Below are 15,375 nucleotides of genomic sequence, written 5' to 3'. Positions count from 1 at the left end.
TTCTCTGTGGTGGTTCGGCACTTCGGGAAGCCAAGGTGGGAGGATTGCTTGAGCTCAGGAGTTTAGGGCTATCCTGGGCAACTTGGTGAAACCCCATCTCTAAAAAAAAAAAAAATAGTGTGGCATGGTGGCGTGCACCTGTGCTCCCAGGCTGAGGTGGAAGGATCAAGTGAGCACAAGAGGTCGAGGCTGCAGTGAGCAACCATCACCGCACTGTGCTCCAGCCTGGGTGACAGTGTGAGATTCTGTCTCAGAAAAAAAAAGTATAACGTTGCTTTGCTTCTGAGTAGACACTGTTGGCTTTCCAAATCACGTGGGTCTGACTGGAGGTCTATGATGTGACCCATCACATTAATTTGTGGTCATCCCCAAAGTGGCCCAGTGAGGGCCTCGCTGTATGAGAATACAGCTACGGAATTCAGGAGAAGCATGAGTTTCTTGGCTCGCATGCTGAGTTTGTTGGTCTAAGCTTATGAGTCACTGGATTAGCATCCATATGGAAAGGGAAATTAACATGGAATCATTTATACAGGCACTGAATTGAATCCTTCCTACTGGAGGCAAGAACGTGATTTATCTTCCCTAAGCTTTCCCCTCTTCCTCGTTTTTCCTCAGTCCATATGGACTTGCTTATGTATGACAACTCCAAGGAAACTTGGAAGAGTAGACTGCTGAAGTTTCCACAATTGTCAAGTATATTTTGAGGCGGTAAACTTTTTAGGTACTTGGCCTTTCACTGGTTGTGAATTGGTATGCATCTGTAGTAGTAAGTTACAGATTCACTGCAGTGCAGGAATGTGCTTGCATGCAATAGACTGAACTGCTTTCAAAGATCATGTGGGTACCAGGTGCAGTGGCTTACATCTGTAACTGTTGGAGTGATCAGACCCAACACCAGGTCGTGGGGGTGACGAAGTCTGGCGGAGTCAAAGGATTGAGAAAAAGTTTGAGAGAGAAAAGTGGGACCAAGGACCATCGCCATCGTGGAGACTGCGAAGGCCCTGAGCACTGGGAGCCCACGCTATTGGTAATCCAACAAAGAAACAGGTGGTGAGAATGTGGAGGTCGAAAGGGCGCGTTGCATTAAGCATATGATTTACAGCTGTGATGGTTTAGCATTTGTTCTGCTACTTGAGATAATGGAGAGCAGGTTGTTTTAACTCAAGATACAATTGATCCTGGGAGAGCAAGGAGCCAGCAAGTCTAGACACGTTCCAGAGCCACAAGCCCTGGATTCTATCCAAGCCATGAGGGATTTTATGCCCTGGGCTTAGATTATGGTGCATCAGGGTAGCCTTCCACCCTTTAGCACAGAGCTTGGTGTTCCAAAGGCCACAAGGGGTTTTAGACCCTGGACCCCAGACATGTTCCAAGACTTTTACATTGTGTCAGACATGCAAGCCCTGCCTCAGCTTCTCCCAACACTCAGCTTTTCCCAACATAATCCCAGCACTTGGAAGGCTGGGTGGATTGCCTGAGCCCAGGAGTTTGAGACCATCCTGGGCAACATGGCAAAACCACATCTCTACCAAAAATAAGCTGGGTGTATTTGGCACATGCCCGTGGTCCCAGCTACTTGGGAGGCTGAGGTGGGAGGATTGCTTGAACCCGGGAGGTAGAGGCTGCAGTGGGCCATGATCACGATCTTGTACTCCAGCCTGGGCAACAGAGACAATCCGTGGCCTGCCGCCCCCTCCCCGGCCCAGTCAAAAAAAAAAAAAATTCTGGGCATGGTGGCTCACATCTGTCATCCCAGCCACGGCTGGCAGATCACCTGAGGCCAGGAGATCTGAAATCAGCCTGGCTAACATGGTGAAACCCCATCTCTACTAAAAATACAAAAACTACCCGGGCATGGTGGGAGGCCCCTGTAATCCCAGCTACTTGGGAGGCTGAAGCAGGAGAATCACTTTAACCCAGGAGGTGGAGGTTGCAGTGAGCCAAGATCACACCACTGCATTCCAGCCTGGGTGGCAGAGCAAAACTGAGTAAAAAGAAAACAGACCTGTAGCTCTCCCTCAAGTTAGAGGACTCCAGCCTGCTTTTGCTTTTTTGGGTGTGGGCAGTGGGGGAGATGGTCTTACTGTTTCCCAGGCTGGAGTGCACTAGTGCCATCATGGTTCCAGCCTTAATCTCCTGGGCTCAAGGCCATCCTCCCACCTCAGCCTCCCAAGTAGCTCAGACTACAGGGGCATGCCATCACACCTGGCCAATTTTTACGTATGTCATAGAGATGGGTTTTCCCTATATTCCCTAGGCTGGCCTTGAACTCCTGGCCCCAAGTCCTCCTGCCTCAGCCTCCTGAAATGTTCAGATTACAGGCGTGAGGCGCCATGCCCAACCTGCTTTTGCATTTTAGTAACACGAATTGTAATGTTAACTTTTTACATTATGAAAGCCTCTAAAATTATTTGTAACCCCAGTGTCCTTTCAGGCTTCTATAAATGAATCTACATTTAAAATGTGGGAGTTGAGCTTAATTGATTTGTTTTCCATAGAAACTAGGTTCTATGGTTAGATAGACTTGTTTCACTTAAAGATCTGATTTGTGTAGGACAAATCCACATACATAATCATGCCAGTCTGTTCTCTGCGTGACATAATTTTTCAGCAATAGCTGTGTGGTTTTTGTAATCCTATCCTCTAGCCAGTTCAAGATTTTGCAACACTATGTGATTCCTTGCCCCATAGTTCAGTCTTGTTGAATATGACACAGGTGTTTACCTTCCTGTTCTTGCATCTAGTTTCATTCTAATAAGGTTCTCTGTTGAAAAAGCTGGCTTCAATTTATTGAGCAAGATGCTGGTATTATCATCTAACATAAAGCCTATCTTATAATAAAGTGTTGACAAATGTAATGAATACTGTACTAAAAGTAAACAATGGTGGTGTGTGTATTGTGTATGGTTTCTACTGATTATGTATCACTTTTATACCATCATAAAGTTGAAAAATCATAAAGCTGAATCATCATAAGATGGGTACATTCTGTACTAGGTTTCCAAGGCTTCAGAAGTGTTGCACACACATTCCTAGTCAGCTGATAGTGCTAGGAGCTGATAGGAGTCTCCCCGGGGGCTAAGAGGAGGACCATAAATCTCTACTACGGTATATGATGCTCTTGTGTGCTCCTGTGGGCAAAGTATGAGGCTGATATTTCATTGTTGTCACTGGGTTTCTGGAATCCATCCTCTTCACCAGGGAGATTTAATGAACGAAATAAGATCTGATGGGAGAAATTCTAGTGTAACATTTTTGTTCTGAAGGAATTAATTGAGTTTTAGTTCATTTGTTTTTTCAGGAATCATAATAATTAAAATTTCATTTTAAATGCCATGAATGTATTTAAGTCAATCCAACTGCTAAACATCACATTGTGGCCGGGCGCGGTGACTCACGCCTGTAATCCCAGCACTTCGGGAGGCGGAAGTGGGCAGATCACCTGAGCTCGGGAGTTCGAAACCAGCCTGGCCAACATGGCAAAATCTCGTCTCTACTAAAAATACAAAAATTAGCTGATGTGGTAGCGGGCATCTGTAATCCCAGCTACTCAAGAGGCTGAGGCAGGAGAATTGCTTGAACCCAGGAGGCAGAGGTTGCAGTGAGCCAAGATCACACCACTGCGCCCCAGCCTGGGTGACAGAGTGAGACTCCATCCAAAAAAAAGGCTGGGCGTGGTGGCTGACCCCTGTAATCCCAGCACTTTGAGAGGCCAAGGCGGGCGAATCATGAGGTCAGGAGACTGAGACCATTCTGGCTAATATGGTGAAACCCCGTCTCTACTAAAACTACAAAAAATTTGCTGGGCGCAGCAGCGTGAGCCTATAGTCCCAGCTATTCGGGAAGCTGAGGCAGGAGAATGGCGTGAACCCGGGAGGTGGAGCTTGCAGTGAGCCAAGATCACGCCACTGCACTCCAGCCTGGGCAACAGAGCAAGACACCATCTCCAAGAAAAAAAAAAAAAAAAAAGGCGGGGCGCGGTGGCTCAAGCCTGTAATCCCAGCACTTTGGGAGGCCGAGACGGGCGGATCACGAGGTCAGGAGATCGAAATCATCCTGGCTAACACGGTGAAACCCCGTCTCTACTAAAAAATACGAAAAACTAGCCGGGCGGGGTGGCGGGCGCCTGTAGTCCAAGCTACTCGGGAGACTGAGGCAGGAGAATGGCGTGAACCCGGGAGGCGGAGTTTACAGTGAGCTGAGATCGCGCCACTGCACTTCAGGCTGGGTGACAGAGCGAGACTCCATCTCCAAAAAAAAAAAAAAAAAAAAAAATCACATTGTATTTCCGTCTCCTTGAGAAATACTAAAATGAGGGTACCAAGAAATTGCTCTACTTAGAGCCAAGAAATCTTGCCATTTAGTTAAATATTTGAAAGTTCTGCACTCCCTACATTTTTTTTCTGATATTGTCACGGTTTTCTTGCCTACAGATAATATTAGTATTCAAATACCAAGATTCCCAATTTGGACTTTATGAGCCGTGAGAAACCTTCATCAGTCCTTGGATCCTGAGGAAATTAGTGCATCCGATCAAAGACCATGAATAAAATTTTGGTTGTGGGGATTATTTCAGTATAGTGGTCCTGGAGAGAGAAAGTGGCAAATTATTTAGGTGGTTCTATTTAACCCCAGATTATAACATTGCAGTCCAGCACTTAAAATGATTAGTATCTCCTGTTTATGTAACTCTGCTGGGTCCTTTTCTTTTCCTTTTTCTTTTACATTTCTTTCTTTTTTTTTTTTTTTTTTGAGATGGAGTCTTGCTCTTGTCACCCAGGCTGGAGTACAATGGTGCGATCTCAGCTCACTGCGACCTCTGCCTCCTGGGTTGAAGCAATTCTTGTGCCTCAGCCTCCTGAGTAGTTGGAATTACAGGTGCACAGCACCATGCCCGGCTAATTTTTGTATTTTTAGTAGAGACGGGGTTTCACCATGTTGGCCAGGCTTGTCTAGAACTCCTGACATCGGGCAATCCACCCACCTCAGCCTCCCACAGTGCTGGGATTACAGGCATAAGCCACCACGCCTGGCCAGTTGCTACACTTTTAAGCTTACATTGTGCATTTTGGGGGACATGGTGATGGAAATCATGGGAAGGTTGGCAAATCCTCTCCAAGCCGCCCCTTTTCTTTTTTTTTTTTTGAGACAGAGTCTCGCTCTGTCGCCCAAACTGGAGTGCAGTGGCCGGATCTCAGCTCACTGCAAGCTCCGCCTTTTGGGTTCACACCATTCTCCTGCCTCAGCCTCCCGAGTAGCTGGGACTACAGGCACCCGCCACCTCGCCCGGCTAGTTTTTTGTATTTTTTAGTAGAGACGGGGTTTCACCGGGTTAGCCAGGATGGTCTCGATCTCCTGACCTTGTGATCCGCCCGTCTCGGCCTCCCAAAGTGCTGGGATTACAGGCTTGAGCCACTGAGCCTGGCAAGCCGCCCCTTTTCTAATGAATGGAGCAATGGACCTCAGAAACAGAAATGAAATAAAGTGTCTGGACACGGTGGCTGATGCCTGTAATCCCAGCACTTGGGGAGGCAGAGGTGGGGACCTCACCTGAGGTCAGGAGTTCAAGACCAGCCTGGCCAACATGGCGAAACCCCGTCTCTACTAAAAACACAGGAATTAGCCGGGCCTGGTGGTGCACGCCTGTAGTCCCAGCTACTTGGAGACTGAAGCAAGAGAATCGCTTGAGTCGGGGAGGCGGAGGTAGCAGTGAGCCAAGGTCGTGCCACTGAACTCCAGTGTGGATGACACAGCAAGACTCTGTCTCAAAAAAAAAAAAAAGAAGAAGAAAAGAAATGAAATAAAATGTAGCCAACTGTACCCAGCAGAGCAAGGACCATTCAAGCAGACCTTAAGAGCTAGTAGAGGGCTGGGCATGGTGGCTCACTCCTGTAATCCCCACACTTCGAAAGATCGAGGCAGGAAGATCGCTTGAGATCGGAAGTTTGAGAACAGCCTAGGCAACATAGCAGGCCCTTGTCTCTACAAATAGCTAAAATACTGACTGGGCGACCGGGCACAGTGGCTCACACCTGTACTTCCAGCACTTTGGGAGGTCGAGGCGGGGAGATCACTTGAGGTCAGGAGTTCGAAATCAGCCTGAGTAATATGGTGAAACCCCATCTCTACTAAAAATACAAAAATTAGCCAGGCATAGTGGTGTGTACCCATAATCCCAGCTACTCGAGAGGCTGACGCAGGATAATCCCTTGAACCCAGAAGGCAGAGGTTGCAGTGAGCTGAGATCACGCCACTGCACTCCAGCCTGGACGACAGAGTGAGACCACGTCTCAAAAAAAAGAAAGAAAGAAAGAAAAGAAAGAAAGAAAGAAAGAAAGGATCACATTGTATTTCAGTCTCCTTGAACATATGAAAATGAGGGTACCAAGAAGTTGCTAAGTGTCATCCTATTCCTAACACCTTGCAAACAACCCTTGCTCTGCTTTCCACATATGGGTGTTTAAGAGCAAAGAATTCTTGTCATTTAGTTAAATATTTGAAAGTTCTGCACTCCCTACATTTTTTTTCTGATATTGTCACGGTTTTCTTGCCTACAGATAATATTAGTATTCAAATACCAAGATTCCCAATCTGGACTTTATGAGCCATGAGAAACCTTCATCAATCCTTGGATCCTGAGGAAATTAGTGCATCCGATCAAAGACCATAAATAAAATTTTGATTATGGGGATTATTTCAGTATAGTGGTCCTGGAGACAAAAAATGGCAAATTATTTAGGTGGTTCTATTTAACCCCAGATTATAACATTGCAGTCCAGCACTTAAAATGATTAGTATCGGCTGGGTGCGGTGGCTCACACCTGTAATCCCAGCACTTTGGGAGGCTGAGGCAGGCGGATCACAAGGTCAGGAGTTCGAGACCAGCCTGGCCAATATGGTGAAACACTGTAAAAATACAAAAATTAGCTGGGCGTGGTGGCAGGTGCCTGTTGTCCCAGCTACTCAGGAGGCTGAGGCAGAAGAATGGCTTGAACCTGGGAGGCGGAGGTTGCAGTGAGCTGAGATCGTGCCACTGCACTCCAGCCTGGGTGACAAGAGCAAAAGTCCATCTCAAAAAAAAAAAGAAAGAAAAAATAAATAAAGATTAGTTTCACCTGTTTATATAATTCAGCTAGGTCATTTTCTTTTTTCTTTTTTCTTTTTTTTTTTTTTGAGATGGAGTCTTGCTCTTGTCACCCATGCTGGAGTACAATGGCACGATCTCAGTTCACTGCAACCTCTGCCTCCCGGGTTCAAGCGATTCTCGTACCTCAGCCTCCTGAGTAGCTGGGATTATAGGCACATGACACCACGCCCGGCTAATTTTTGTATTTTTAGTAGAGATGGGGCTTCACCATCTTGGCCAGTCTGGTCTTGAACTCCTGATGTCGTGATTCACCTGCCTCAGCCTCCCAAAGTGCTGGGATTATAGGCATGAGCCACCACACCTGGCCTCAATTTTTAAATAAAATTAAAATAAATTTAAAAAAAATTCCACACTTAAACACTTATAGATTTTACCTGTAAGACAGGTTCTCACTTTTTTGCCCAGGCTGGAGTGCAGTGGCACGATCATGGCTCAGTGCAGCCTTGACCTCCTAGGCTCAAGTGATTCTCCAACCTCAGCCTCCTGAGTAGCTGGGACTACAAGTGGGCACCACTATGACCAGCTAATTTAAAAAAGTATATATATATATGAGATGGAGTATCTTGGTGGCCAGGCATGGTCCTCACACCTATAATTCCAGCACTTTGGGAGGCCAAGGTGGGTGGATCACCTAAGGTCAGGAGTTCAAGACCAGCCTGGCCAACATGATGAAACCTCATCTCTACTAAAAATCAATAAAAAAATTAGCTGGGTGTGGTGGTGCACACTTGTAGTCCCAGATACTTTGGGAGCCTGAGACAGGAGAATCACTTGAACCCAGGAGGTGGAGGTTGCAGTGAGCCAAGAAGGTGTCACTGCACTCCAGCCTGGGCAACAGAGGGAGACTCCATCTAAAAAAAAGAAAAAAAAATTGAGTATCTCATTATGTCGTCCACTTTGAACTCCTGGCCTCTAGTGATCCTCCCACCTTAGCCTGCTAAAGTGCTGGGATTATAGACATGAGCTACTGTGCCTGGCCAGTGCTTATTTTTTATCTCCAAAATGGGATTATTATCACAAAATATTTTAGTGCCTTCTGCACCCTTTAGTCTGTAAATCAAACCTGTAAATAATAATACACAGTTCCACTTCCTAAACATAAGCTCAGTTAATATTTAATATCTTGATTTTTTTACAGTATTTTTTCCTATGCTTATTTTTCTCCCTTTGTTTCCTTCTGGTCTATATTTTCCAAGATTCCTGCAATGGTATGATTTTGTAGTGAACAAATGCCAGCCCTCCTTCAACTCATCCCTCTGAAATGTCTATTATTAAGAGCATGGTAAAAATATTTAAAGATCCCTGGTCGGGGTGGGTGGTTTCTGAAAAATGCACACTCCCGGTCCTCCTGCAGACCTGCTTAACTGGAATTACTGTATACATGTGGAATTTAGGAATCTGTGTTTTGACCAAGAGGCCAGGTGATTCTTCTGCTCAGTTAGGGCTGGGAAACAGTGCTATGAAGGATACAGTGGCTAGAAGTCGTCCTGCCTCAGAGTAACATCGTTACCAAATTCTCAGCAGGTGAACCAAATGAAATGGTCACCTAAAAACCAACCAGGGTAAAACAGATCTTTTATTTGTTGTTGTTGTTGTTATTATTATTTTTTTACGTGGGGGCATTCAAGCGAACTGCTATATGGATTTACCCCCAGTCTCTCCTTGTGAGACGTGAATTTCTTCAATGTTTATAGAACTGAGAGATTACATTATTGGATGAATTAAGAAAACAATTAACCTGATGTGTGAAGATTTCTGCTTGTGAGAATCCGTGTTATTTCAATTATCCAATCAAGAGCCTAATTCGTGGCCGGGCGCGGTGGCTCAAGCCTGTAATCCCAGCACTTTGGGAGGCCGAGACGGGTGGATCACGAGGTCAGGAGTTCGAGACCATCCTGGCTAACACGGTGAAACCCCGTCTCTACTAAAAAATACAAAAAACTAGCCGGGCGAGGTGGCGGGCGCCTGTAGTCCCAGCTACTCTGGAGGCTGAGGCAGGAGAATGGCGTAAACCCGGGAGGCGGAGCTTGCAGTGAGCTGAGATCTGGCCACTGCACTCCAGCCTGGGCGACAGAGCGAGACTCCGTCTCCAAAAAAAAAAAAAAAAAAAAAAAAAAAAAAGCCTAATTCGTATAAAAGAAACGCAGCATCTCGTTGCTCATCTTTTTATCTAAGACGGTTTGTCGTGACGGAGGGTGTCCGGCTGTTTTGGGGAAACTATTCCTGACCTTATTTTGCTAAAAAGGTGCCTGCCGTACCAGGTGAGAGACGCTATCATTTCTTTCGTAAAACTTTTAGCTTGCTCTTTGTTAACTGTGTTTGAAAGTCACTTAAAAGGCTGTCTTAAATATTAATATTGTTGGGCTGCATATCTTTTTTATATTAACAGTTTATATTCAGAGATCTAGTCTCTTATTCATATCCATTGACTATTTTTCTGTCAGGCTGTTGGATTTCTCTTTTTTCTTTTCTTTTCTTTTCTTTTTTTTTTTTTTTTGGTTTTTTTGAGACAGAGTCTCTGTTGCTCAGGCTGGAGTGCAGTGGCCCAATCTCGGTTCACTGCCTCCTGAGTAGCTGGGATTACAGGCGCGTGCCACCACGCTCGGCTAATTTTTGTATTTTTATTTTTATTTTTATTTTATTTTTTTGAGATGGAGTCTCGCTCTGTCGCCCGGGCTGGAGTGCAGTGGCCGGATCTCAGCTCACTGCAAGCTCCGCCTCCCGGGTTTACGCCATTCTCCTGCCTCAGCCTCCGGAGTATCTGGGACTACAGGCGCCCGCCAAATCGCCCGGCTAGTTTTTTTGTATTTTTAGTAGAGACGGGGTTTCACCGTGTTAGCCAGGATGGTCTTGATCTTCTGACCTCGTGATCCGCCCGTCTCGGCCTCCCAAAGTGCTGGGATTACAGGCTTGAGCCACCGCGCCCGGCCAATTTTTGTATTTTTAGTGGAGACAGGATTTCACCATGTTGGCCAGCCTGATTTTGAACTCTTGACCTCAAGTGATCTACCCGCCTTGGCCTCACAAACTGTTAGCATTACAGACGTGAGCTACTGTGCTTGGCTTGTAAAAAATTTTTAGATTTTTAGTAGAGATGGGTCTCAACTATGTTGCCCAGGCTAATCTCAAACTCCTGACTTCAAGGGATCCTCCCACCTCAGTCTCCCAAAGTGCTGGGGTTATAGGTGTAAGCTCCTTTGCCTGGCCCTAAACTGGTTGTTGAAAAAGGTGGCAGATCAATACATCCCTGCAAAGCAGGGGGAAAAAAGAAATATTTGCCATTTAATAACCTAGGCAGGAAAGATAAGCTAAAAAAAATCAAAGGGAATTATGATAAGCTAAAAAAAATCAAAGGGAATTATGTCCATTTCATATCAACATCTTAAGTCTACATAATGGTAAGTAATAAGTTCCCAAAACTGGATGAAGAGACAAAAACCTAAAAACTGGAAGAGAAAAGACAGTGAGATTTAACTTAATAATACTGTGGGCCAGGTGCGCTGGCTCACGCCTGTAGTCCTAGCACTTTGGAAGGCTTGATGTAGGTGGATCACTTGAGTTCAGACCAGCCTGGGTAACATGGCACACCCCGTCTGTACTAAAAATACAAAATTTAGCTAGGCAAGGTGGCTTAGTCTCAGTCACTCTGGAGGTTGAGGGAGGAGGATTGCTTGAGCATGGGAGGTGGAGGTTGCAGTGAGCCGAGACCACGCCAATGCACTCCAGCCTGGGTAACAGAGCAAGATACTGTCTCCAAAAATAAAATAATATCGTGCATACAAATCTTGAGTTGTTGCCGTTATAATTCAAAGCTTCCCAATTCATTTTGCAAAAGTAGCATTTTTAGTACTCAAATCTAGTAGTTTTCTTCTCCAGAAAAACTGCTATCACCTGGTCTTAAGATAAATGTACACCATGTACTGCTTAACCAGGTTAATAACAGCTTAGGAGAGCTTATCTGAAGAATGTAAGGATGGCTAAACATTAGGGAATCAGAAACAAAATTGTCAGTAAACTAAAGAACACAGCATAGTTAGCCACAAATGCTCAGAAAATTCAGCTACAAAACTTACCAGCAATTGAGCGTTAAAACATAATATGAAATGGCAAATTAATAAAATGGTTCCATTAAAGGTGAGTTCAAGCCTAAAAGGCCAAAACCACTAGTGTTTGTCATTGTTTTCATTAGTGTTTTTTTGTGTGTGTTCCTACATACCCTAAAATTTTGTGATGAACTCTGTTAACTTGACACCTAAAATGTTTAGTGTATACAGTTGCAAAGACATAATTGAAAACACCTGCACCAGGTGTGGTGGCTCACACCTCTAATCCCAGCAGTTCAGGAGGCCGAATCAGGAGGATTGCCTGACCCCAGAAGTTTGACACCAGCTTGGGCAACAAGGTGAAACCCCCTCTCTACAAAAACATACAAAAAAATAAGCCAGGAGTGGTGGCAGGCACTGTAGTCCCAGCTACTTGGGAGGCCGAGATGGGAGGATCGCTTGAGCCTGGGAGGCAGTGGTTGCAGTGAGCTGAGATTGCGCCACTGCACTCCAGCCTGGGGGACAGAGCAAGACCCTGTCTCAAAAACAAAACAAAACAAAAAACCGGTTGGGCGCGGCGGCTTATGCCTGTAATTACAGCACTTTGGGAGGTGGAGGCGGGCATATCACAAGGTCAAGAGATTGAGGTCATCCTGGCCAACATGGTGAAACCCTGTCTCTACTAAAAATACAAAAATTACCCAGATGTGGTGGCACATGCCTGTAGTCCCAGCTACTCGGGAGGTTGAGGCAGGAGAATCACTTGAACCCAGGAGGTGGAGATTGCAGCGTTCTGAGATCACAGCATTGCACTCCATCCTGGTGACAGAGTGAGACTCCGTCTCAAAAACAAAAACAAAAAACAAGGTTTACCATTTTTTCCTCTTCAAAATTTTTTTCCATTCCAGTTGACCACATGATTTTATATTAATGTAGTAGTATTATTTTATTTATTTATTTATTTTTTGAGTTGGAGTTTTACTCTTGTTGCCCAAGCTGGAATGCAGTGGCGTGATCTCAGCTCACTGTAACCTCTGCCTCCCACGTTCAAGCGATTCTCCTGCCTCAGCCTCCTGAGTAGCTGGGATTACAGGCATGTGTCACACACCCGGCTACTTTTTTTGTATTTTTAGTAGAAATGGGGTTTTACTATGTTGGCCAGGATGGTCTCGAACTCTTGACTTCAGGTGATCCGCCCACCTCGGCCTCCCAAAGTGCTGGGATTACAGGCGTGAGCCACCGTGCCCAGCCATTAATGTATTATCTTTATGCTTAGCTTTCATTCAGTATTCATTTACTGCTTGAAAAACCTAAGACTTCATATTTTGTTGGGCAGAGTTGCTCTTACCACTTCTCTCTTCAGGAAAGATCACTGAATAGTAGATGTTCTCAGGTTTTCACTCAGTAAATGACTTTTGCTGGTGTGTTAAGAAAAGCAATTGATTTGGAAGCTGGCTATTAATCCGATTAATTAGAAGCCAAACCTTTCTCGCAGGGGTGCTGTTGTGTTGATAAAATGCCACACAACCATTTCTCAGTGAAAACCCCAACCCGGACTTGAGTTAGGTTGGTGGCTATGGAGTTCTGTAATCCACAATTGATGCTGTCTAACAAACAGTAACCTCGAGTGAACTCCTGGCCCTAAGGCAAGAGCAACCACAGCTGCGGGGAGCGTTTGGCAATCACTGTCCCTGCCCAGGCTTCTCCCTTGGTAAACTTTCTACCTACTGAGTCCTCCTGCTGGTGAAAAAAAATACATTTCCTTTGAGTGACTGTCCCGCCTCCTTCAAGTCCATGTTCTTAATCTTTGACCTTGAATTTCATTACTTGTCACTTGTTTTTGTTTGCTTCTTCTGGATTTTTTTTTTTTTTTTTTTTTTTTTGAGACAGAGTCTTGCCATGTTGTCCAGGCTGGAGTGCAGTGGTGCGATCTCGGCTCACTGCAACCTCTGCCTCCCGGGTTCAAGAGACTGTCCTGCCTCAAGCCTTCTCAGTAGCTGGAACTACAGGTGTGGGCCGTCCATACCCGGCTAATTTTGGTGTTTTTGTTGTTGTTGTTTGTTTTTTGAGACAGAGTCTCACTCTGTCACCAGGCTAGAGTGCAATGGTGTAATCTCCGCTCACTGCAACCTCTGCTTCCTGGGTTCAAGCAATTCTCCTGCCTCGGCCTCCTGAGTAGCTTGGATTATAGGTGTGTGGCACCACACCCAGCTAATTTTTATATTTTAAGTAGAGATGGGGTTTCACCATGTTGACCAGGCTGGTCTCAAACTCCTGACCTCAAGTGATCTGCCTGCCTCAGCCTCCCAAAGGGCTGAGATGATGGGCGTGAGCCAACGCACCTGGCTTAATTTTTGTATTTTTGGTAGAGAAGGGATTTCATCATGTTGGCCAAGCTGGTCTCAAACTCCTGACCTCAAGTGATTCTCCTGCCTCGGCCTCCCAAAGTGCGGGGGTTCCAAGCATGAGTCACTATGCCTGGCCTTGAATTTCATCACTTGTACCTAAAGTATAAAAACATAAATTTACCATCAAGTACTAATGGTGCTTCAGGAAGAAGTTAAGCCTACTTCAAGTACCCTTGGCCTTGTACTTCAGTTTTTTCTTCTTCTTCTGAGACGGAGTTTTGCTCGTGTTGCCCAGGCTGGAGTGCAATGGTGTAATCTTGGCTCACCCTCCCGGGTTCAAGCAGTTCTCCTACCTCAGCCTCCCAGGTAGCTGGGATTACAGCCAGCAAGCCTGGCTAATTGTTGTATTTTTAGTAGACATGGGGTTTCTCAATGTTGGTCAGGCTGCTCTTAAACTCCCAATCTCACGTGATCCAGCCTTCCAAAGTGCTGGGGTCACAGCCATGAGCCACTGTGCCCAGCCATTTTCTTCTTCTTTTTTTTTTTGAGGTGAAGTCTTGTTCTTGTCACCCAGGCTGGAGTGCAATGGTGCGATCTTGGCTCACGGCAACCTCCGCCTCCCAGGTTCAAGTGATTCTCCTGCCTCAGCCTCCCAAGTAGCTGGGATTACAGGCACACGCCACCATGCCTGGCTAATTTTAGTATTTTTAGTAGAGATGGGGTTTCATCATGTTGGCCGGACTGGTCTCGAACCCCTGACCTCAGGCGATCTCGCCTTGGCCTCTCAAAGACCTGGGATTACAGGCGTGAGCCACTGTGCCTTCTTTTTTTATAATTGAGATGGGGCCTTGCTGTCTCCCAGGTTGGAGTGCAGTGGCACAATCAAGGCTCACTGAAGCCTCAGCTCCCAGAGTATCTGGGACTACAGGCACCTGCCACCATGCGGGGCTCATTTTTTGTATTTTATTTTATTTATTTATTTTTGTAGAGTCAGGGTTTTGCCACGTTCCCCAGGCTGGTCTTGAACTCCTGGGCTCAAGCGATCCACCTGCCTCGGCCTCCCAAGAGCAAGGATTCATTTTCAGAAGTAGTCTTTCTGGATGTCTTGAGATAGCTTCATGAAATTTCACTTTTAAACCAGAAATTTCAGAAGGTCTCAATCCCTGTAGAGGTTTCTTTTGGCCAACGTTGAGGACACGCCCAGGAAAGAGAGACAGAAGCCACAAGAGGATCTGGAGCCAGCACTTTTTCCAAACAGGATTTAGAGGGCTTCAATATTTAAGGGGAAAAAGTGGGCAGGAGGGGAAAGGTAGAACGAAAAAACAGGGAAGGATAGGGTCACATTGTTTTGAGGCTTTGAGCGCTCACTGAATCCACGTGCTGCATATGAAAAGGAAGGAGAGGAAGAACAATCATGTATTTCTTGAACTCGGGGAATCTGTACTTGACCTGTAGATAAACATAAAAATCAAATATGCATGGGTCTCGGGGTGGGTGGGTGGGGCGATTTATAGTCTCCTCTTGTCTCCTCCCTATGAAGATAAGCTGCTAATTTACATTGTCAGGTAAAAAAGTCTCCCTTGTGAGTCATCTGTTGCCCAGGCTGGAGTGCAGTGGCATGGTCTTGGCTCACTGCAAGCTCCATCTCCCAAGTTCACGGCATTCTCCTGCCTCAGCCTCCCAAGTTGCTGGGACTACAGGTGCCCGCCAGCATGCCTGGCTAATTTTTTGTATTTTTAGTAGAGACGGGGTTTCACCGTGTTATCCAGGATGGTCTTGATCTCCTGACCTCGTGATCCACCCGCCTCAGCCTCCCAAAGTGCTGGGATTACAGGCA

The sequence above is a fragment of the Piliocolobus tephrosceles genome, chromosome 17, assembly GCF_002776525.5.
Source record: "Piliocolobus tephrosceles isolate RC106 chromosome 17, ASM277652v3, whole genome shotgun sequence".
Taxonomy (NCBI): Eukaryota; Metazoa; Chordata; class Mammalia; order Primates; family Cercopithecidae; genus Piliocolobus; species Piliocolobus tephrosceles.
The sequence above is the reverse complement of the archived record's forward strand: the minus strand, read 5'-3'. Positions refer to the sequence as shown.